Source organism: Mycteria americana, chromosome 6 (assembly GCF_035582795.1).
Source record: "Mycteria americana isolate JAX WOST 10 ecotype Jacksonville Zoo and Gardens chromosome 6, USCA_MyAme_1.0, whole genome shotgun sequence".
Classification (NCBI taxonomy): Eukaryota; Metazoa; Chordata; class Aves; order Ciconiiformes; family Ciconiidae; genus Mycteria; species Mycteria americana.
Window position 1 is genome coordinate 565,662 of NC_134370.1, and position 22,635 is coordinate 588,296.

General features: G+C 46.5%; 1 protein-coding gene across 4 annotated transcripts in view; it reads right to left on the reverse strand.

The window, feature by feature from the left end:
• INPP5A (inositol polyphosphate-5-phosphatase A) overlaps positions 1-22,635 on the reverse strand; it is a 262,040-nt gene that overhangs the window by 198,158 nt on the left and 41,247 nt on the right. The gene's annotated exons all lie outside the window — the stretch shown is intronic.

Genomic DNA, 22,635 nt, shown 5'->3' on the forward strand with positions numbered 1-22,635 from the left:
GATTGTTGCTTTTATAAAAGCAGCAACAAGAAAACAAGCAAACCAGGAGCTGCTGTGATTTCAAGCTGACTTCTAACCTGAAGTTATGAAGATCGCACAAGACTTGTTTTTTTTTTAAATCACTCTACAAAACAGATACGAACTAGGAACATGCTTTGTATATGGCCTGTGCGTGATCTACGCCAAAAGGCCAGATTCAAACTATCAAGAAAGCAAGATCTTGGGGATTGTGAAAGTTCTAATTAAAATTCTCTGGTGGTTATGAAAACTAGATAAGCAAGTCTGCGTTAGGCCACAAGCAAACTTCAGCAGCGCTGCATATTTATTTTCAAAACAAAGTATGGCCTTACTCAGTAGGTAATGGGCAATTTTCATGTTAACAAACAAACAAGCCCCACGCACTCCTCACTTCTCTATTTTATTTATGCTAGTTGCAAGATGTCCTGGGGACCTCTTGAGTTTTAAGAGTAATCCAAAATTAACAGCAGTCAGTCATTTTTGTAAACCCACTAAAGAACACCAAACCCCACTTCAGCCTATATTTACAGACAGGGGCTAAATGACAGGTGACCCAATATCCCAAACAACGCAAACCTGAATTTGAGGCAAACACGCTCCAGAGTGCACGACTCCTCGCTGAGAGCCTCGCCTAGCTTCAGACATAGTCCTTCTGTGTTAAGCACAAGCATAAGATTTTTATTTAGCATGTTTTGAAAATTTCAGTTAAACCTGAGTGCAAATCTGTAAATAAGGATGGCACAGCTATTCATGTTAATTTATATTAGCTCCGTTTTTTTAAGGGAGAAAAAATTGCTTCCAATCAAGAATATTTAAAGCAAGTTATTCATACTTGAGGAATCCCAGGGGAGAAAATAAAGCACAACCTTACTTTTGTTTTTAAATACTACTGCAAGTGGTAGAAGTTCCCCCATTTGCTACATGACTAAATGAGAACATTGTAAGATTAAAACACGAAAACAACCCAGTACCTCAGCGGAAAGTTGACAAGGTGGCTCCAGGGCCCTCCAGCAGCTCCGCACCTACCTCCCATATGCCAGGCAAGATTGTTTTTGAGAAATCAGATCAAAAATTAAAAAATTTGCCAAACTAAATCCCGAGCAGAACAGCAGTCCCTCAGATGAGCAACCTATAGAGGCTCCTCACAGCACACAGTGACCCAAGGCTCACCCAATTCTTCTACGACTCCCAGCTCCCCCTCCCCAGCGCAGCACCCAAATGCAATGTCTGTTACAAGGAGGAATAATGATTCTGCTCCTCAGAAGGGACAAAGGAGTTACTGGAGTTTGTTTCCTGTGCTCCCAGTCCTTCTGATGCCCTGGGACATTGCTTGTAGCAAGCGTCAAGGGCACATAGCTAGAACTTACAGCAGTAAGACACCATCAAAATACCATCTAACATGGACTCATGTTGAAGCAGCAGGAAGGGGCTATGGGAGTGCAAAACCAGACAGCCCTAGCTCTTAGTGGCCGCTCTGCCACCACAGCTCTTGGAGACATACTGGGTATCACTGGACCTTTCTGCGTCTGGTGGCCCCACAAGGTAAGTCGTGGCAGAAAGCCAATGATGCGCTTGCTTGTTCCACCTCGGCTACCCAGCCTGGGATGAGATGGGCAATACTGTTTAGTTGTTGTCTTCATTACAGCTTTGAGATCCTTTGATGGCATATTATAAATGGAGAGCATCACTGTATTGATCCATACCTCCCACTGGAGGAGATAAAAATACATCTAGAAAACTCAGAGCTCCCTAGAAAATTCGAGATCTCAAACCTATGCAAAACAAATCTACAGCAGAAGGTAGACCTACATTTCAAAGGTAGACCAGGAACACGTTTTGAATGGAAGCAGGAGTCAGCCACAAGCAACGGCTAAAATAAAAGCTGCTGTTGCCACATTTAGCTATTACAGTATCTACTAACTTATGTATTTGTGAAAAAGCAGGAGCCGCCTGCAAATAGATTCATGTGGAGGAACAGTGCTTTGGAGTTTGTGTTTCTGTTTGTTTGTTTTTTAAAAAGGCTTTCTTTTCTTCTTATTTGTAACCCCAACAGCCACTACCTGGAATCCCTGTAAGCCGATGGCAGATGTCCTCTATGGAGTTGCTGTGCACTTTCACCAGGTGCATTGAGAACTTCAGCCAGGAAGAAAGGACACCATCCCACCAACAGCCTGGACAGCCCGCACCTGACTCCTCATGAACAACATTGTACCCAGCTCCATACCCTGCCAATATAACCCCTCCTGACACCCACTGTGTTTTAAATTTGCTGGCACAGGCCAGCATTCAAACAGAACGAGGAAAAATGAATTCAGGTCACTAAGTAGAGGTACACCTAATTTTACAACTTTGCTTGCCTGCACACCCCTTTAAACTAATTAACAGCAGAGAACAAAGTCTCAGGGGGGAAGGCATTTATAGAAATAATTTCAGAACTAAGCCAGATACAATGAGATGAAGCAAGTCACCAAAAGCTGTAGGACCTTCCCGATTTCCTCCTTCCTCATCTGAGCAGCAAACAAAAATACCAAAGTTGCAAAATCAGGAGTGCTTGCTGGGGGCGAGGGATGTCGGAGAGACTCGTAATGCCAAGAGCCCAGGGCCGGCTGCAGGGTCAGGCCCCGTCCCCACCGGGACCAAGGGGCACCGCTCGCCATCCTGCCCGCTGTCCCGCCCTGGAGATGGCAGCGGGGAGACAAGGTGCCAAACACGGGCCTGCAGCTGAACACCCAGCACCAAGGCACCAGTTTTAAACAAGTTAATTCTGTAAAGGGCTGTTAGTTGCACCGATGCAGGTAAGAAGTGAGGGGTGACTGATCACCACAGTTCACAACTGAGATTTTCCAAAACGGGTGACAGCAGGAGGCAAAAGCTCAATGAAGTAACATGAGCAGGTGCGGAATAAAGCTCTCACCTGCAGATTAATTCCTTCTGCGATCCCACAGAACACAGGAAGCTTTGAAGAAGTGAGGACAGAAACACAAATCTGAGCAGGAGAAACAGGACTGGAAGATGCCAGTCAAGTCCCTTGGCAGGTAATTTTGGGAGATGAGGTGCTAATGAGGTCGGTGGGGCTGCCAACAAGGACCCCTCTGCGCAGGGCTGGGGGTTTCGGAAAGCCTCTGTGCTTGCTGTGACTCGCCTCCTGGCCGCCCGCCGCTCGGGCTGACCGTCGCCTCGCCGGCTGCGCAGGACCCGACCGCTCCCGCTCCCCTTGGCCACGAGAAGGACCCTGCCATGCTCCCGACCGCCGTGCCCTCCTCCTGTGGTCCCTCCTATGGCACGACCACATCCGTTCGTTCTGTTTTACCACTCTGTGGTAAAATTCTGTAATCTAGCCCTCTGCCTCAAACTCCTCCCCGGTCAGCTCCATATAAATGAAATAATTTCAAGTTTTGAAGGACTGGAGATAACAATCAAGTAGAAAGATAATTTATCTTCCTCTTATTTTTCTGTCTAAAAATAGGCACATGATATTTCATGTCTTCCAGACTCTTTGGCCTTCTTCCCATCCTTTCTCTCCACGTTCTGCCCTTCATTAAATTATCTCATTCTTTTTGTAATGTAACTGAAATTAATCTTTTCCTTGTCCTCTTCAGCGCTAAATCCTTTTATACCCATCCACTGATGAAGTGCTTTCTCCTCAGCCACTAATCCAAGCCCTGCTTTATCAGCCTCCTCGTTTCTGGCTCCCCCAGCTCGTCCTGCAGCAGCCATGTTTGCTCTGGGTCCTTCTCCCTGCCCGTGCAGCAGCCTCAGCTCACGCCCTCGGGGATCCACCAAAGAGCAACGGGCTCAAGTGACGCCAGGAAAGACAAAAAGATGTGAGAAAGAAGTTTGAGCACCCTTTCAGGAGTCTCTCTCCTGAGCGCCAAGTGCTCTTCTCTCGCGCCATCCTCCCTTGCCCTCGCGGCTCAGGGCCCCGGGCCGCTCTACCCAGTGCTTGGAGAGCACCGCGCCTGTTCAGCACAGCTTCGTTAGCAGTATTTGCTGGCTTTAAACGTGGTGTTCGTGAGCTGAGCAGATGCGCACAGGCTATCTCCTCAGACGCGCGCAAAAGCTTGGGAAGTTTGCTCTTCTTCGGGCTGTGCTGTTGTAGTCGAGCCCAGCCAATATCCCAAAGCCTTGGGGAGCACGGTCCTGGTTTCATCCTACCGTTCCATCTAACGGCACACATTTTGAATCAACAGAGCCACAAATAGAAACCCTATCCCTGAATCAAGCTCAACTTCTTTCTAGACTGCAGAACCACATGGGATCCATGTTAAAATAACAGGACACGCGCACCACTGCTCCCTTCAATTAAAAGCTGTTTTGACCTTTTCCTGTAATTCCGAATCCCACTAAAACTGTCTCTTTTCATCCCGAGTTTCCATTTGAAGTCTATTTATGTCACACTTGTTACTGTATTGGTCAGGCTTAGAAGAAAAAAGTAGTAAGTTTGCAAACACATGGATACCACATGAGTTGCTAATATCCCGAAAACAAGCGGCTTTTCAAAATGAACATACAAGTAGTCTCTCTTCTCCCCAGTGTTTCCATTTCCTACAAAATTACACCCAGAGCCAAAAGAAAGCTTTAAGCCTATTGCAAAAATATATTCAGACAGGGAAGAAGCCTTTTCAAAAAAGGAAAAAGAGAAAATATATTTAGATAGGGTAAGAAGCTTTCATTCAAAAAGAAAAAAAGGAAAGCGAACTAAATGAAACCAAATTAACAGCCTGGAAAATTTCTTTTTAGTTTCATTCAGAGGGAAATGGAAGAAAGTAGATGAATTATAGAAAGCAGGTTCTATTCTGTGAAGTTTATTTTTAGCTAAGAATAGGCTCATTTTTTAAGCTAAAAGACAAAATTCTTGACTCACTTTGTGAAAACTCTCTGAGCTCCAAAATGAACGCAGAGGAGAACTGGCTGGTTGGACTTCGCACACCGACTTGAGCAGAAAGTCCAACCAACCAAAACTTCTAAATGCCCGACTTAAATAGTCCTAAGAGCCCTCTGTGGACTAAGGGATTCCCCAAAACCCTGAGCTCGAAAGGTTTCTTGGCACTGCGCAGCAATGCACTGGCCCTACTGAAGTCATATATTCTAAGGATGCAGTCCCAGGCAGTACCCAGAGCCTTTGTAATCTCTTCCCTCCAATCTATACTCCATTCAGAGCTAAATGTGAAAGGGTGGCTATTTTCCCCTGCATTTGCTATATTTGGTTTTCTATTTATTTAATGAAAACTGAAACCTTTAATCAACTTCTGTTTGACCAGAGTTACCAGGCTTACTTGAAAACTGGTTTCAGGTCCATCAACATGACCGTTACAGCTGCTTTACTGGAATTGTTTAGATCAAGATTTTTGATCCCCTATAGTATCTTAAAAGTTTACTAGCAACTTCTTAACATTTATATTCAAACCTCTATTTGATTTAATTTTTTTTAACCTTCAAATAGACTTGTAAGTACTCCCGTTGCTATGCTCTAAATATCAGACTATACAGATGATGCTAAAGAAAACCCACATCAGATTGGTACTATTAACTTTACATTCACAGTTGACAAACAAAAAGATGATACCCTGCACATCATGTTCACATTACTGGTTTACCAGATTTCAAAGTCAATGTAGACAAACCAACCAGGATGAAGCAGGAAAACAAGAATTACTCATGAGTCTAAAGAAAACTTCTAGGGAAAAGCACAGATTCTTCCAAATCTGAACTTTTACTTAAACACTGTGTTTTTATTACATACATTTGCACAGACAAATTCCAAATGCAAATGCAGTGTCACTTACTTCAATGTTTCTGAAAGCTCACAGCTTTCCCAAGTAGCAGTAGAAAAAGAAGAGAGCCCCATTCTGCTGCCATTATACCCACAGAGACTGACAGTCACTAAGTTCAAGAAACAAATGCACGGGAGAAGTAATATAATATAATTAGATCAGTTAACACAGTTGGAAAAAAATGGGGGTTTGGGCACACAAGTCTTTCATTGTGAAGTTTAGGGCAGTTTTACTCCTGGGCTGAGAAAAGCAGTGGCTCGTTGGATGCTGAATCAAGAGAAATGAAGAACTAAAGGCAGCAGGTAGTGCTCGGGGTAAAACAGTGCATTAGGGGATAGGAGGAGCGAGGCAGAGGAAGGGACTGTTGCCCACTCTTCCTATTACATGGGATGTTGGACTGCCCTACCAGTGCCGAAGGAGACAAACGCAATGCAGAGGGCGAACACAGAGAAGCGAAGACGGTCTGTGCCTTCTGGTGGCCTTGTGCCTGAAGGAGAAGGGCTGAAGTCTCTGCAGCCAAAGTCGTCTCCCCCTCATAGGGGAGGGTGGCAGAATTCCAAGACAGCGGTACATTACCAGGGCAGACTAATGGACGGGCTGTCCTGGACTGACACCCCATGGGACAGAGCCATGCTGGCACCAGACCTGCTGCAACGTTGGGTTAGTATTTAAGGACCGAGGTCTCCGGTGCAGTGGCCTCTCAAAGGGGCACTGGAAACAACCATCTTGATCTCTCCTGTTCAACCTGACCTGCACTGTTGATAGCTGAGTATCTACTAAAAATGCAGTAAACCTCTGTTTACTGTCTTCTCTATGGATCTCCCTTCCTGTGAGTGGGTCTAAATCAAGACACAGCACATGGTGGGAATACAAAAAGAAACCGAAGCAGTTGTGGCTTTCCGTGGAGTAATGCAGAAAGCATGCTGTTTGCAGCCTCTGCAAGGAGAAACACTGCAGAAACACAGGCGAAGCAGCTCTCTAGAGAACCCGAGACAGATAAACGGGCCATGGCCCAGAGCTGTGCGCTTGCTAGCGCCCATCTCCAGCAGAAACAGCAGGAAAGCCTAGAGTCTAGACTGCTTATCAAAAAACATCAGGAGCTGAAAGAAAAATACTAAGCATCTACTACCTGTTTTGAAGGCTATGTGTTTCTGAATAATTGAAGCTGTCTACAAACTATCCTGCACACGAGACATCAGCACCCCTTGAAACAACGGAAACCACATGTACCTAGACTTTAAGAGACCAAAAGACAGACCTTCCCAGCCAGGGATGGTGCATTCAAAACCCAGTAGCACTCTCAAACATAGGAAATGCAGCCTAAAACAGTAACTGCAAAGGGTAACCTGTTAAAGAGTAAATAAACTATTCTGGCCACATCTTAGGGAAACATCAGGAATGATGTAGTTGAACTGAATGAAAGTGATGAAGCAATGATCAAGTGCCTACATCTTCAAAGGAGCTGGAGGTAAAGACATATATATTACAGTTGATACCAAGACCAGAATTAGTCTCATCTCTAATGACACAAGACAGGGAAGGGGAAACATCCGCCTTTCCTTAAGTCCTAAAAAGTAACGGTAGCACGTGCTGTCAGGACTCCAATCTGGACAAGATCTTCCAAACCTTCAGGACCCTCACCGACCTTGAAACCAAGCTAACATGTTACGAGAAGACCCTAAAAACAAACAAACAAATCAAACGGATCCCACAAAAGCAAGGCTAGGAGTGGACACCTCACAAGCAGCAGCTGAAACAAGCTCCAGTTCTTCAGCAGCTTCAGCTGATGAGTCTGAGGTCATTAATAGTGCTTAAAAAAAGCAGAAGAAATACTTGCCACTAATACCAGACTTCAGCAATTGCATCTTGCACCACTGAAACAACTGTGCTCTTCGCAAATAGTTTTGACAAACTTCTGGCTTCTGAACGGCCAAGACACTGACGTGGCCTTAGAGGTACAAAGGCACAGCTCGACAGCGAGACACGCAGGAAGCAGACCCATGAGAAACACTCTCTGGAGAACAGCGCATGGCACACCAGCGAGCACTGTTACACCTATCAGAGTGCAGAAATACAGCTACGTGAACAGCAAGTGGGAGAGAGACCTCAAAGAGACACTGAGTCTCTGTTAGAGGAAGCAGCAGAGGACCAACGTAAGCCTTTGGATTTCAGGGGAAGTTGTGGCGGACTCTTCTGAGGAGAATGGGTTAATACATCCACAAGCAGAGAAAGTAACTGGTCCCTGGAAGTAAGCCTGGAGATTTTAAAGGGCTGAGAGTCCTGGCCATGGTACTGTGCGGGGCAGGAAAGCACAGCTCAGCCCCATCGTGAACACTCGCACTGAGGAAGGGATCAGGACGACTGCCTTTCTGCACAGCGCCGGAACAAGCACGCAGCACAGAACACCAGGAACCGCACAATGTGCACAGCAGCCAGCTGCAGCAGCAGCTGCCAGCTGATCGACCTGAGCATGGAAACCATGGCTTGCTGACAGCCGATGGATGCAGCCCGTTGTTGGAGTGATCCAGCCAGACAGCCCAATAACCAGCAACGCCAGCATCGCTCTTGGAGATAGGCACCGGACTCTGGCATTTGCAGTCAATTAATTTCAGGCAACACCTAATTGCCCAAGTGCACAACTGCACATAATGCAAGAGTATGGCACTGCACACAACTGCGAGTGCCTGCATCGTCTGCAATCGGTGGGCACGTGCACAACGTTTGAACAGAAATCTGCTGCAGCAGCAAGGTCCTAAAAGCCTGAACAGCTGGAGATACCTCCCAGCGCACTGCTGCTGTGCAGCACCTCGGGCCAGGGGCACTGCGGGGCAGAGCGGGCTCTCGCAGGCAGCATCAGGCAGACAGCGTGGGAGGAGGCTGAACACAGAAAGACAGAAACTTCACTGTGGCGAGGATGAACCTTTACAGGAGAAAACAAAACGCAGCAATGTGAAAACTAGTGATCTATGGTATCGCAGCAGTGTGATGAAAATAGCTGAAAGCCCAAGACATTGGACAGATAGAGGGTAGATCATGAGCACCCAGACACGGTCCTGCTGGTGTAACCTTATGACAAGCAGGACTCCAGGGCTGAGGCACAATGCTTGCTCTGATGCCAAAGAGTCCTCAGAGCAGCCATTGAGTAGAAGAGAGACACAGCGTTACACCTGTCAACACAAGCACCGTCACTAAACAACATGGCACAGCACCTACAGGAAGCAACCCTCATTCTGGACACAGGAGATTCAAATTTAAAAAAATGAATTAAAACAACAAATACTTTTAAAAGAACATCTGTTAGCCAAAGCATCCCCAAATTTAGTTTATTTTGGGGGTTGGGATGTACAAAGTGCAGTAGCCGATGCCCTTGTGCTTTAAGGGAGAAGGAGGCGGAAGTGACCGAGTTACTGCGCGTCGACCACTCACCCATCCTGACCTGACCGGAATAAAGCCTGTTCAAAAACTTCTCTAATATGAAAAAGTGCATCTTCCCACCCTGCCACGTGCAGATCTCAGTGTAACTAGCACAAAACACCGGGCCACCCCGAAGAGCCACGCCCGACGTTTCGGTCCACCCCCGTGCAGCCCAGTGGGCTCCTCCGCCCTGGTCACAGCTGCGCCCGCGCAGATGCTGGCGCCGAGGCGAGGTGCGTGGCGAGGCGCGTGGCGGTCAGGGCTGGTCAAAGCCTCCCGGAGCCTCGTGCTCAGCAGGCGCAGACACTGGGAGAGGGTGACCTGACAGTGCCAGGAGGAGGGTGAACAGCAGCTCCCAGCAGGCAGGGCATGACGGCGAGAGGGGAACACCACGAACACGCTGCATGTTGAACAGGACTGTGAATTTTCTTTCCTGCCTCGAGGAGCAGCGCTGTCTCAGGTTCTCAATGTGGATATTCAGGAGTCCCTCCTAAACTCCATGAGCATAAAGGAACAAAAAGTCCAGCCAAGAAAACTATTCAAAGAAAAAGGGCAGGGGGAGAGAAACCCACTCATTACCAACGGAAGAAACAAAGTTTACATGACAAAATTGAAATTGGTCACCGAATTCAGTGTGAACAATGCCTGGATTTAATAAAGGATGATTCAAGGGCAGTGACTAAAAGCAATTATCATTCATGTGAACAATTAAATCTCGGGAAAAAGTTTCTGAATCACACACAGTACACAAGTTTGTAAAACAACATTTGTAACTCCCAAGTACAAAAGATGAAACCTGCACTCAAAGTATATTGCAGCAACACAGCATTTGAGCAAACACCAAGTATTGCACACAGTAGCAGGTCAGCATGACACCAGAACAGCCCTTCTGCAAGACCTGCTCCTTGCTCAGCTTGTGGCTAATCATCAGTGCCAGCCATGCTCTTTAAAAAAAAAAAAAAAATTAGGAGAGAAGCCCATGATTTGTATATGCTTTTACTTAGCAAGACTCCAGTTCAGCAACTCATTTCAAACACGTTTATGCCCATCTCCACTGAAAGCAGAACTGCAGAACATGCCTTAACTGAAACATGGGTTTAAGCGCTTTGCAGAGAGGACTGGGCGGTTGCTAAAACAGGGAGCGATGTCAGGTTGTGCCAGTACGTTTTTCACCAGCACACCCGCAGTGACACCAAGTACCTCTATCCAAGCAGCTGACATGCGGAAAGAAAGTACAGCAACACAATGGGCTGCTTTCTCCATTGCAGAAAGGCAACCGCTTGCCTTTGGGAGGTACCGGTGGCAGGGAGGCACCGGTGGCAGGGAGGCTGCGACGCAGCCCGCCGCTGGCCACGGATGCCGCCCAGCTGCTGCCCGCCCAGGGCCGGACCCCTCAGGGACAGGTGACGCTGACGGGAGAACAAGACACCCAGCTCCTCCCTGCAGGCACTGGCAGTGCCAGGTCTGGAAAAGACACTTCACAGGAAAGACTGCTTAAAGCTTTTGTCATCAGCACCGAACTTCCTCCGTATGCAGCGCTGCGGGATTTATACAGCTAATACTTTCTTACAGGCTTTCACAGTCAATTAAAAGCTATGGCTGCCAAGCACCTGGAAAACACATTCCCAGTCACCGAGAAGAGTGTAAGTGAAAATACATAGCCACGCTCGCAAATACCCAAACGCTCCCCCAGCCCTTCGTTATTGATATAGGCCTTCACTGACAGAGACTGTCAAATTAGTCAGCTCACAGCTTTAATAACTGATATAACTAGTTTTTAAAAAATAGATAACCTGTAAACCAACACCATCCACAGAGGCGCCCTCTTTCCTCAGCCTATGTCACTTGTACCAAGTAACGTCTTAATGGGCAATGGTGATACAAGAGTCACTCTAATGATGGGGGGGGGGGGGGGGGGGGGGGGGGGGGGGGGGGCAAACATTTCCTCCTTTCCTTCACAATACCATATTAGGCATACATACGTATGAATGAAAACCTAGTAAAGCAGTAGACTTAGTGCATGTATATGTATATAAGTGTACACATACACATTTTACATATGTATTTACATATACACATACGTACTCCAAACAAAGAGTTAATATCTGTCCCAAGTCTATTGCTTTCTTAGTTAATCCAGTGTCAGAGAACAAAAGAAAAAGACTTCTCTCAACACTAATGAAGCTCAGCTTTCAATTATAAAATTCCCACACTATAATTAATTGAAGATACACATTCTTTCATAACTATTTTTAGTAGAGTTAAGTAACAGGTAATTTTCTTAAGGATTACATTACGCTGAGATGGAGCAACAAGACTTTCAGACTTCTGGAATTGCTTGTGTAGCAAATAACACAGTATAGCTGATGGCAACAAGACCAGGTTTACACAGGTCTAACATACATCCAGATATACCCTTAAAAGAGGTGAAGTGAAACCATTTTAAAACACGTTTTCTGAAGGCACGTGGTACACGGACAATATTTATTCTCCGCCATCCCTGGGAATACGCGTGCACACACCCCCAGCAGTACCACAGACTCTGTGCACAGGCTGTCTCTGAGCACACGCTGCAACAGAGACACAGACCAGACCACAGCCCTGAAGGGCTGACCTCCGTCCACATCCCACGTGTGAGAGAAACCCAGCCAGATGCAAGCACAGTACAGTAACATCCAACGAACAGTGATCTACAAGTAACTGCAAAAACTGGAATAAAAAAAGCCATGAATCTTACCTATCCTGTCCCTAGCAAACTCCCAATGTATTTCAAATTTAACTTCTATTACCGACATATTATTGAAAGATTAAAGGCTCCTGGATATTTGACTAACCAGCATGTTAAGAGTATTAACAAGAGTTAATCCAACACCTAGTATTTACAACATCAAACAACTAGAATTGTTAGCAAATAGCAGCGATTAACCCCATTAATACACTCAAGTTTTCAATTACTTTGTATCCTGATTCTGGAATGACACAGGGAAAACAGACCTTATGCTGAAAGAGTGTAAATAAAATTAATCTGTTCTTGCACACACAGATAGATAAAACAGAGCTCTGGCAATATTCACAATCACAACCACCACCATGGTCTGTCTTGTCTATTTGTGGGGTTTCTTTCTTTGTTTTAAATTAGATCTTTAAAAACTCCCCCTAGGTTGAATATGAGGATAATTACTTGTTATCTACAGCAACTGTTTTTAAGCGTACATGGTATGAAAACATTTGTTTTTAGGATCCAGTTTCAAGTGTTAAATCTACAACATACTCAAGTGCCCTTCTTCCCAATTCCCACAAGAAGGGGGGGGGGGGGGGGGGGGATATCGCTGAGCCAATGAACTTTGAAAAGTGACAAAAAAACCCCAACAACAACAAAACCAGAAGGTATTTGTTAATCTGTTCTTTTGAGAGTCTTTTCTGCGCAGCCTTGCTTGTGCTCCCGGTGCTCCGTAGCACAACTTGTTGGGCAGCAACATTGTCTCAGCTCTCGTCTCCCAGCCATGGCAGGAGGTGAGCATGGACCCACCACGTGAAGAGGCATGATCAAGTAGCGAGCAATTAATGGATCATCCCCATGGGGACACTGGATCTGCCCATTGCAGGTAACCTCTGTTAACCTCTGAGGAGCTCAGCAGAGATCTTCCTAGCAAGCAAGGTAAGCAAGAGAAGTTATAAGTGAGCTAGATGAAAGAAAAAGAAAATCCCTGTCAGTCACCGACAAGAGCCTGATAAAGAATTTGGCTCTCTGAGCCAAGTCAAAGTGAGATGCATTGAGAGCTGTATACCTACCCTGTAGCTGTTGCTGCTACCACAACATTTGAATTTTTGTATGTCCAAGTTATGACGGGGACACAGTTTAAAAAAAAAAAAATCAGGAAATTTTTAGTTGCAGAGCTCCTATGAGACAACAAAGACACAACAGTGAAAGCAGCCACTAAAGCCAACGATCAACACAGTTCTTCCTGTAGGCTAGATTTTATGGAGGCTTGAAAATATCCTACATATTTTATCAATCCTGTTGGCTGTGACAATGGCACACCTTTTCACAGATGTACTGTGCTGGTATCTTGAAGCAGCACTACCATAGACTCCCAGTGCCTTCCACACAAGAAATAACACACTGGAGAGAGCATCACAGGTTAGCCATTCTGGTATGTACGTACTGCAAGTACCCAACTACACCTATGGCTTCGTGACACCTGCTGAGCCAAACAACTCAGGGAACAACTTCAGCGTAGGAGGCCGGTATAAAGTATTGTCTTAAATTAATAAGGTAGAATGAGTTCCATGGAAAAAAATTAAGTGTAATGTTATGTAAATGCTCACTTTTGTGGACAGGAACTTTAATGAACTAAAAGCTCAAGAGCTGAAGTTCATGAGCTATATGCACTGGTGTACAGCAATGCATATCAACCACTCCAAGCAATAAATGCTCTTTCCTTGAGAAGATATCCACATTTACGAGCTAAACGCCTTTTGATTGGGCACTGCTCCGCCGAGGATGAAAGTCTGAGGCTTTCCCAGAATTGTTGCAGAATCAGTTCCAGGACTAACACACCAGCAACGTGCAAGCTGTCAGTAAGGCGGCTCCAACACACCCTATTAAATCAGAAGAGAGATCTTTCATGCCAAAATACCATAGTCCTAAGAATGGCTGTCAACTTACTGCCAAGTAAAGCATGGGGGGTGCCAAAATGCAGTTCATCAAACTAATAAAGAAATATGTGGTGATCTAATGTAAGTATTTGATAGCAGAGAGACCATGAGAAAGTTGTTTACATCCTATTTCAGAAATAAAGCACCGACGGACACTTAGAAATTAATTTCAGTTTGATCTAGAGAGTAGGTTTTCACACATCATCTTGTGGTTTTCAGTATTTTTTTTCTTCTCCTGACTGCTGTGCATGTTTCTGTAATAAGTGCATCTTTGATCAATGGCCCGATAATCCACAAAGGTTATTCTCAGCTTTATGCAGAGCCACCACATGGAAATACCAACGTTGTTTGGGCATTGCCAGGAGGGAGCCCGGCAGAGAAGTTTAGAACAGACAGTGTTTTCCTGCAGGATGACAGCCTCTGCCAGCAAGGCTCCTGTAAACAGGCAGCATAACACTTTGCTGAGACAAGGCGTCTCGTGCTGCAAAGGAGATCCTGGGTGGGCAATCCAGGATCAACAGGGTAAACTCTGCAGCCTCAGAAGGATCTGAGACAACTTGCACACATACACACAGCCCAGTGTGAGTTCAGAGCACCCAAACTCACGCGCCTGCAAGGCACGGGTCGGTCAGCCACACACGTCATTGGGGGGTTCAACCGCACCCAACTCCCAGGAGCTCCATGGCAATAAGTTCCCGGCCCTGGGAGCCCCAAGTAAAGCATCTACTGGTGTTAGGGGCTCAGGAGTCACCTCAGTGGCGAGCACTAAATGCTGCTTCATAGTGCCCCAGTCAACATCATCTACTTAAAACAAAGGGCATCACACAACTCCTGCAGCACAGCTTGCCCCATTTAACAGCCCCAAACACTAGGCACCAGGCGATACTGTTCAGGAGGCTATCAGGACCCTACTTCACACGAACGGAAAGCAGACCCATTAACACTTCCCAAAAACACTGAGGCTGGATTTGTCCCCAGTTAGACTGAGGACCTCCATGCAGCGTGGAGCTCCAAGCTCTTCAGGCAAGTAACTCCCCGCAGCCAACTGCACCATAACCTCCACTCCAGAGTTAGCTGACACGACAGGAGGTGGGGGGTTAATGTCATTTATACTGTGCCTGGGCCACTATTAGCAGTGGGAAAATGCATCGCTGCCAAATTCTGTCCTGGCAGGAAATTCAGACTGCTCTGGGTACCTAACAAACAGCTGAACATGCGAGCGATGCATGGCCAGGGCACCAACTCCAGAGAACAGCAGGTACCAAAAATTTGGTGTGGTCTCATTCGTTGCTCAGCTTAGGTGAAGGGACCTGGACCTGAGGAGTCTTCTCCTCACAGCTGAAATTGGAGCAACCTCTTCTATCACTGTGTGTCACAACCAGGTCTCTTTAAGCAAAAGCAAAGGTTTTGGCTTTGCTTTGTACAGGAAGGATGGGGGGAAAAAACCCCAACCAACCAAACCAAAAGAAAAAAAAAACAACCCAACACAGGAAGCATCAGTTGCCCTATATATATATATTATTGCTGACACCTTGGTTGTTCAGGAGGGACGTAAGGGGAGCCAAATCCTCTTCCTTCTTGCATCCTCAGGATCCTCCAGGAAGAGGCTTATATGCTACAATTGCACTTAACATGCAGTTGCTCTAAGAGGAAAAATTTAAGAAGAAAAATATCTAGATAATTCCTTATGGTAAAATTAAAGTATACTAGGAAAAATAAGTCTTCAAAGCCATGGACAACTGACAAGAAACAATTTAGAGAAATAAAATGCTAAAAGGAAAACAGTTTTGTTCAATTTTATTAACATTATTGATGCAATTTCCAAGAAGCCAAAGCAGCAGAACTGATATATGCAATTGGAAATAACATCCTTGGTATTCTGTTAAGTTTCCATAAAAGACCATCAGATGTCTTGCAGATAGGCAATCTTACAAGGACATAAATTGTCAGAGACATATGTATGGCCCTTTGTGAAGTGTTATATCCAGTCAATTTTAGCTTAAGCAGAAGCAAACTCTCAAATGAAATACATAAATACTTTCCTGTTGCTTTTAAAATGGATGTACATTTAAATCTCGCATTGATAGTCATTTGGAAACCTAAGTATCGAGCAAAATTGAAATAGTGATTTTACATGCCTAGAATTTTGATTTCTCCAGTTCTTTTAGTATATAAATCTTAGGGACTGTGTTTGGGCCCTGATTACAAAAAAGAGCTTCTTGCTATATAGATCTGTTAACAGTACTAAGGCCCCAGGGCTTCTCCACATAAAGACTGGATGTACAGTCAGTTTTTCTGGTTTCAGTCAGGATACACCTTTAAACAACACACCAGGGCTCAATCCTCATGTTACAAGTGGAGAAACAAGCAAAACACCCCAAACATAGTATGTTTTGAAAATGATGGCTTTACTGTTCCCCCACCCCACTCTTCAAAGAAAAAAATGCACTATATAGTATGACACGGAGTTTTAGCAGCTTTCATGGAAGAAGAAAATAAACACATGAGATAAAACCAAAAATATATTCTAAATTCTGATTTGTGTAATGCTCTGTTAATTCACATGAGGTTACTACAGTGTCAAAAAGGCAGCACTTACGGTAACTTTGGAATTTACATAAATCCTTAACTGAAATGAGCACAAACCGGGCAGCAGTTTAGAGTTCACGTAAAAGGACATCTGTTCCTTATTGCACAAGAACAGGGCAGGCAGTACCCCCAGAAAACACACCTCGGACCAACGTCTAGGTGTAAAGGCAAGGGCCAACTACAAAAAAGCAGTTTTCAATTCCAAAATCATATAGATAATTGGGTATTTACAGATAGTTTTCCCATTCAAACACCCCTCCTGTTGTTAGGGAGAGGCAGAAGTGAAATTTACTGCTGTCACAGAAGTAATCCTTTTTTCCCCACTTCCTTTCTGAATTTCAGCCCCCACAGAAGCTAAATCGGGAAAAAGGCCACCAGTCGTTTGATCAAGCAAATACGTGACACCCACCCCCGCTGCCCCGTCCTGCCTGCTCCGGCAGGCTGCTAGCCAAGCAGGCTCTCAGCGCAGCCCGGTCCCTGCGCCCCTCCGTGCCCACTCAGGTCACGGTCACCTCCTCACTGGGATGTGCCCAAGGCCCTCTCTGCTTGCGCAGGAGCTTCCCCTGACCCCTTCACAGCACTGGCCAGCCCTGGATGAGGACTAAGGGCAATGCAAACACAGCAGCTAACAGGTTAATTAATACCTGCTACAGCTGAATTTCATCAGACCCCAGGAGGGCCGGGGTGGCAGGAGCTCAGGGGGCCCTGTCCACCCTGCTCCCAGCAGGTCCCCACCGCAGGCGCTCGAGGACACGTCCGGGCGTTGGAGCATCTCCAAGGACAGAGACCCTGCAGCCTCCCTGCTCAGCCACCCCACGAAGCACGAGTTCTTCCTCAGGTGTAGGGGGAACCTCCCGCGCCTGGGCCTGCACCTGCTGCCTCCTGCCCTCTCACCAGGCACCACGGAGCAGCGCCTGCCTCACATTTGTTTGCTGCCCGAGAAGGGATTAGGGAATCCTGACAAAAAAATAACTTTCCTTCAGAAAGGAAAGCTCTCAATTGCTTTGAAGGAGAAAACAAAGGGCAACCCACATTGCTCTCAGCCAGACAGCTATAAAGAAACACATCTGTCAGTCTCCAAACATTAACGTGAGCACCATCAGGAATTTTACCTTCATAAGGACTTTAAAAAGTCCTAAAAAAAAAAAAAGGAACGGGAAAAAATTAAAAAGCTGGCTATCTGATACACAGAGTCACTATACTCACTCTCTTATCTGATTCGCAGTACTTCAGGAGGTGCTGGGGAGCAGGCCAACGGGGCAGGTCAAGCAGCCCGCCTTGCCCCTGCAGACTGCTGCCAGGCACCGAGGGGAAAGTCACCTGCTCCAGCACAGCCCAGCACTGTCGGGAAACACCCCCTGAAGAATCACCCACACGGATTGCTCCACAGATACAGAGCACCACGTAATTCAGGCCTGCTTGTCCAGGAACATTTGCGTCTCAGGAACTTGTAAGAACTGAAACAAAACAAATATTCTTAACATAATTTGGGAAAGGTCAGGTGAAATAGGATGGTACTATGCTTTTTTGTTTTTAAAGACATCATTTCCATTTACTGAGACAGGACAAAACGTTAATCAGGAAAGCGGGAACATTTTGTACAGAAAGGCATTATTGGAATATTCCGTTTTTCAAACGTGCTCTGCTCCCCAAATCAGGCAGTGATGCAAGAAGAGGCAGCTGGAAGTGCCGCTGATGTTGCAACACTCCTTCAAACAGGCTTGAGCAGTGACGAACACACAGATCACCTCGGGGGCCGGGGGAAGGGGGAGAGCTGCCCCCTTAGCACCGCTGCACAGCACATCCCCGGCACACGCCGGAGGAACCGACCACGCTGCGCATCCCGCCAGGGCTTCAGTCACGCACACGTGCATGCTTCCGCCATCATGCGCTGTTTAATTAGCTCCTAGGTGGAGTAACAGCTGCCCCGCTATGTACTGAGGAGCGCACATTTGTCTGTTTCTCCAGACCCTTTAAGGAGCCACGGGAGTTCAGAAAACCCCAACTAAAATCAAACACCATCGGTGTAACAGCTGCTCTGTCGTCCTAGCACGCAGAACAGCACAACTGTAAGGAAACGTACAAGGAAGCACCTTGAGCACATGCTCACACACGCTTCCAACTTCGTAACTGGCAGCAGAGCCCCCCAAGAGGCACACAGTTGCTGGGACCCCCCGGAGAGGGGATACTTTTTGAGGAAATAAGCAAAAGTAGGTTTTCACCTTATGTGTCAAGAAGCATGACCACCACCACATGCCAGCCATAGCCTCTGTTCGTGGCTTCACCTTTCACTGAAAAGCCCCAGCCCTCCCTCCTCCTACAGCCCCCGCACACCAGCCTGACATCCCTGGTGCACTCCTCCAGCTTCCCAGCTCCTCCAGTCCCCCGGTACCAGCCGACTGGGGTGGGACGATACATGCTGTGGCTGGTTTTGGACTCTGTGGACGCCAGCAGCCCCAGGCAGACCACAGTCTGGCCGGGCAGGCTTGGCCAGCAGCTGCCAAGCTCACACAGCCGCTGCTCCTGCCATGCTGGAGGAAGGAGGATGGCTTTGATCCACCTACAAAACCACCAACTTCACTGGTTTCCTCCGGTTTTGCAGAATCTCTAGGATTTCTGTCCTGCCACGAGAAGTGGCTGAAATTGGACAAAAGCTTCGGGAGGAAGAGCAAGTGGGCAGCGTGCTGGGGTGGGCCAAGAGAGCAGGGGATAGCCTGTCCCTCCCCAGCCACCCCACACGCCGGAGGGCGAGGGCCTTCAGCCGGCCTGCTGCCAAGAGCACCTTCCTGCCCCACTGCTCACGAGGGAAGCGAGCAGCCCCCGCTTCCCCTGCCTTCCCCCTGCCCCCTCCCGACGGTCGGGAGGGTGTCACTGCCCTGGCCCCCGTCCTGTGCCCGGGCAGCGGCTGTCACCCGCCCCACAGGGGCCGGGCCCAGCCCAGCCGCCCCGCACGCTCAGGTGGCTCCGGCCGTACCCACCCACGGGGGCATGCACGGCTATGGGAGGGATTAAAATCATATGCAAAGCTTTCTGAGCTCCTACGCTGTAAACAAATCACCCGTACACCTAAAGGGAGTTCCTCTCCCAGCGCAGACGGGGCACGCGCCCAGGCAGCACTCCTGAAACCGCATGGCGGCAACCAGGGCTCCCCACTCCTTGGCACAGCCGCACAGCTCTGCGGGTCCCGTCCCCCTGCACTCACAGCGGGACAGGCTCGGCCTGTCAGTGACTCTATCCTGAAAGACGGGCTATTTTTAGAGCCATTAATAAGGGAGAGGAAAACAGATCACATTCACCAGGGAACACATCTGCTGCTCTCTGAGCTCGTCCTACCCACCACTGCCATTCTGTACTGAAAAAGCTGATTTTTCCTCCTTGGCAGAGGGACTCCACAGCATTTCCCCTGCACTACACGGCACAAAGCTGCGTTAGGAAGACTGCATGCGTGGCACACGCTAGAGCTGCTTACCCTCAGCACGTGCACCATGCACCAGTAAGTGACTGTAAAACCACGCAGCAAAGTTACCTTGTCAGTTCTGGACAAGCGTGCTCCGAAGCGTAATTCGAAATGGTCCTGTTCCCCACCTTCCAAGAGAAGGCCTAATTCGGGCCATGGCAAACGTACAGAGAAGTACAAAGGAGGTGGTTACAGGGAAGAAAAAAAATATTTTCTGTTGGTGTAAAGTGTCCAGGTTTTCCATTTAGCCTTTTTCACCATTAAGTTCAAAGTAAAAGTCGACTCTCATGTGGGTGAGTTTCCACAGGAAATCCTGCCCTTCGTTCACTCTTATCCCTAAAGAGAACAGTTTCCTTTTGCTTGAAAGGCAACTGCCTTGACTCCTATGCCACAGTGAATACTTTTTAACACTAAATATAGATTCTCAAGGAAGGAAACATCAGGCAGACAACAAAAGCAAGGAACGTTAGCATGCACTGTGTCAGATGACACACACGCCTGACTATGAGAACACATGCTCTGTTAACACAAAGAAACTGCAGACTAATGAACAGCAGAGATAAGAACTTTTCTCTTGAGTTTGAGAAAAAAATCAACCATTGCTTAAAATAAATTCTAAAAAAACCCAAAGCAACAAAAACACTTGCAGATCAGAAACACACCCTATTAGCACCCCAGCCTCACATGATCGTCTGACTGGTCCTCTTCATGTTAATGGATATATACGCTTGGTACATTTTATTTTTTTAAGCACACAGACTTAGTCCAGCTCTGTAAGCCTGCACCCTTTTTTAGTTTGGTAAGTCCCACACACTGTGCAAAATGCCAGCATGAAATAACTGGTGGCCCCCTTCTCCGCAAATCTCCTCGCATCCCCAGGCTGATGGTTTCTCAGCCAAGCACACTCACAGTTTCGCTTGTGAAAGCGAAACCTTGTTTGTAACAAACCACACACAACCTAAGCAGTTCATGTGACCGACTCTGCAGGTGAACCCACAACATGAATGGTGCCATCTAATTTCAGTTCTGTCTTCAAACTATCACATTGTCCCACACCACAAAGGACAAACGAGCAGAAGCGTAAGCTAAACTGGAAGCTGCTGCACCCGTTGGGTAGTTCCCCTCAAACGCCCGGCTGGGAAAGGAGGCTGCCCCGGAGCTCGCTGATGCACCAGCTGCCACGCTGGGGCTGCAGCTCCCCAGCAGGTACCACGGTCCGAGTGATGCGCTGGCTCCTGCTTCAGACGTCATCACCGCTGCCTTCCCCAGACCGCCCTTCCTCTGACTGCAAGCAGAGACGTCCCCTCTTGCACAAACTTCAAGCCCATCCCCGCACAGACACCTCTCGAGCTCCTACGCCTCCAATTGTATGCTCCGAGAACCCTTAACAAGAAAAACAAAGATTAAAAGAGTGCATTTCTTGTGTAAGTGTCTACTTAAACTCAAATCGAAGATCCAGTCCAGCAGTCCTTACTTTCACCCAAAGAAGTCCAATAAAAGTTATCCGAGTACCACCAGAGGTCACAAAATGAAGCTTACTTTGTTCCCTGGTCCTACTGTGTATGGTTAAAGTGAGACACTTTTACTCAGTAATAGACTGATCAGTGCATGAGGCAATATTCCTAGAACAGACCTCTTTCTGTACAGCAGCACAGTCTCACCACAACTGCTCCCACCCCAAACCTGTTCGCTCTGATGCTATACTCTAAATGCCACGCTCTCCTCTTTCTGTCTTTACAGACAGTTATTTCATTTTCCCTTTTTTTTAATATTAAAGTGTTGCTACATATTTATCCAATTTCCATTTGTCTCCCAATCAAACTCTTCAAAAACTGTTACATTAAATTGGAGTTTAGCAGGGCAGAGTACATTTCATAAATATCCATTTGTTCCTCAGTATCGCTGTGGATACAACAGAGAAGACGGTTGTGACCACCACCAGAGGGAAGTATCAAAGCTTTCAGTACTCCCAGGAGAACATACAGTCTCAGCACCACCTGAATAAAGGTTTAATTTTAATACACTATTAACCAATTTTTCAAAGGAAATTAATCAAGCTGACTATGCATTTGCAGGTGTGGACAGATCAATCAATGAACTAAGTTATTTTCAAACAAGTATGACCAGTGGGTAGTGGTGTAAAAGGTATTAAATATCTACAGTGCTTGCAAAGAAACTCTTGGCTGCAAAGGGGCTACCAAAAAACAAACTGGCATTTCAAAGAGAAAAACTGTCAAAGCAAGCTTCACCAGATCTACTGCACTTCCCATAGCCCTCCGTCTTAATTTCCTGCACAATTTTCCATTCTTTAGGCAAGAAGCTTTTTGTTTGAAACAGACCAAAAATAGCGATAGGTATTAATAAAGGGTAATAATGTATTATTTTTTGAATTTTCAATATAACTCTGCAAAACAAAAAAAAGGAAATTGAGCTAAAGCATTCCTAGTTCTATAGCTGACCTCACATTCACGCTCTGCAGAAGTAGGGCCCAAATCACCCTTCTGCAGATTTTTACCAAGTAACAGGGAAGGATCACATTAGTCAGCAAGCAAACAGTACAGAAATTAAACCACATTTTTACAATATACTCGCTGAAGTTAATTGACTACCTTCAAAGCAGCAGGAATGAAGGTTACTGCTGTTCAACCCACGCAACATGGTATTAGCAAACAGTTTACAGGCATTTGTCAGGCATCAAGTACAATCTGTGTTGTTAGCTCCTAC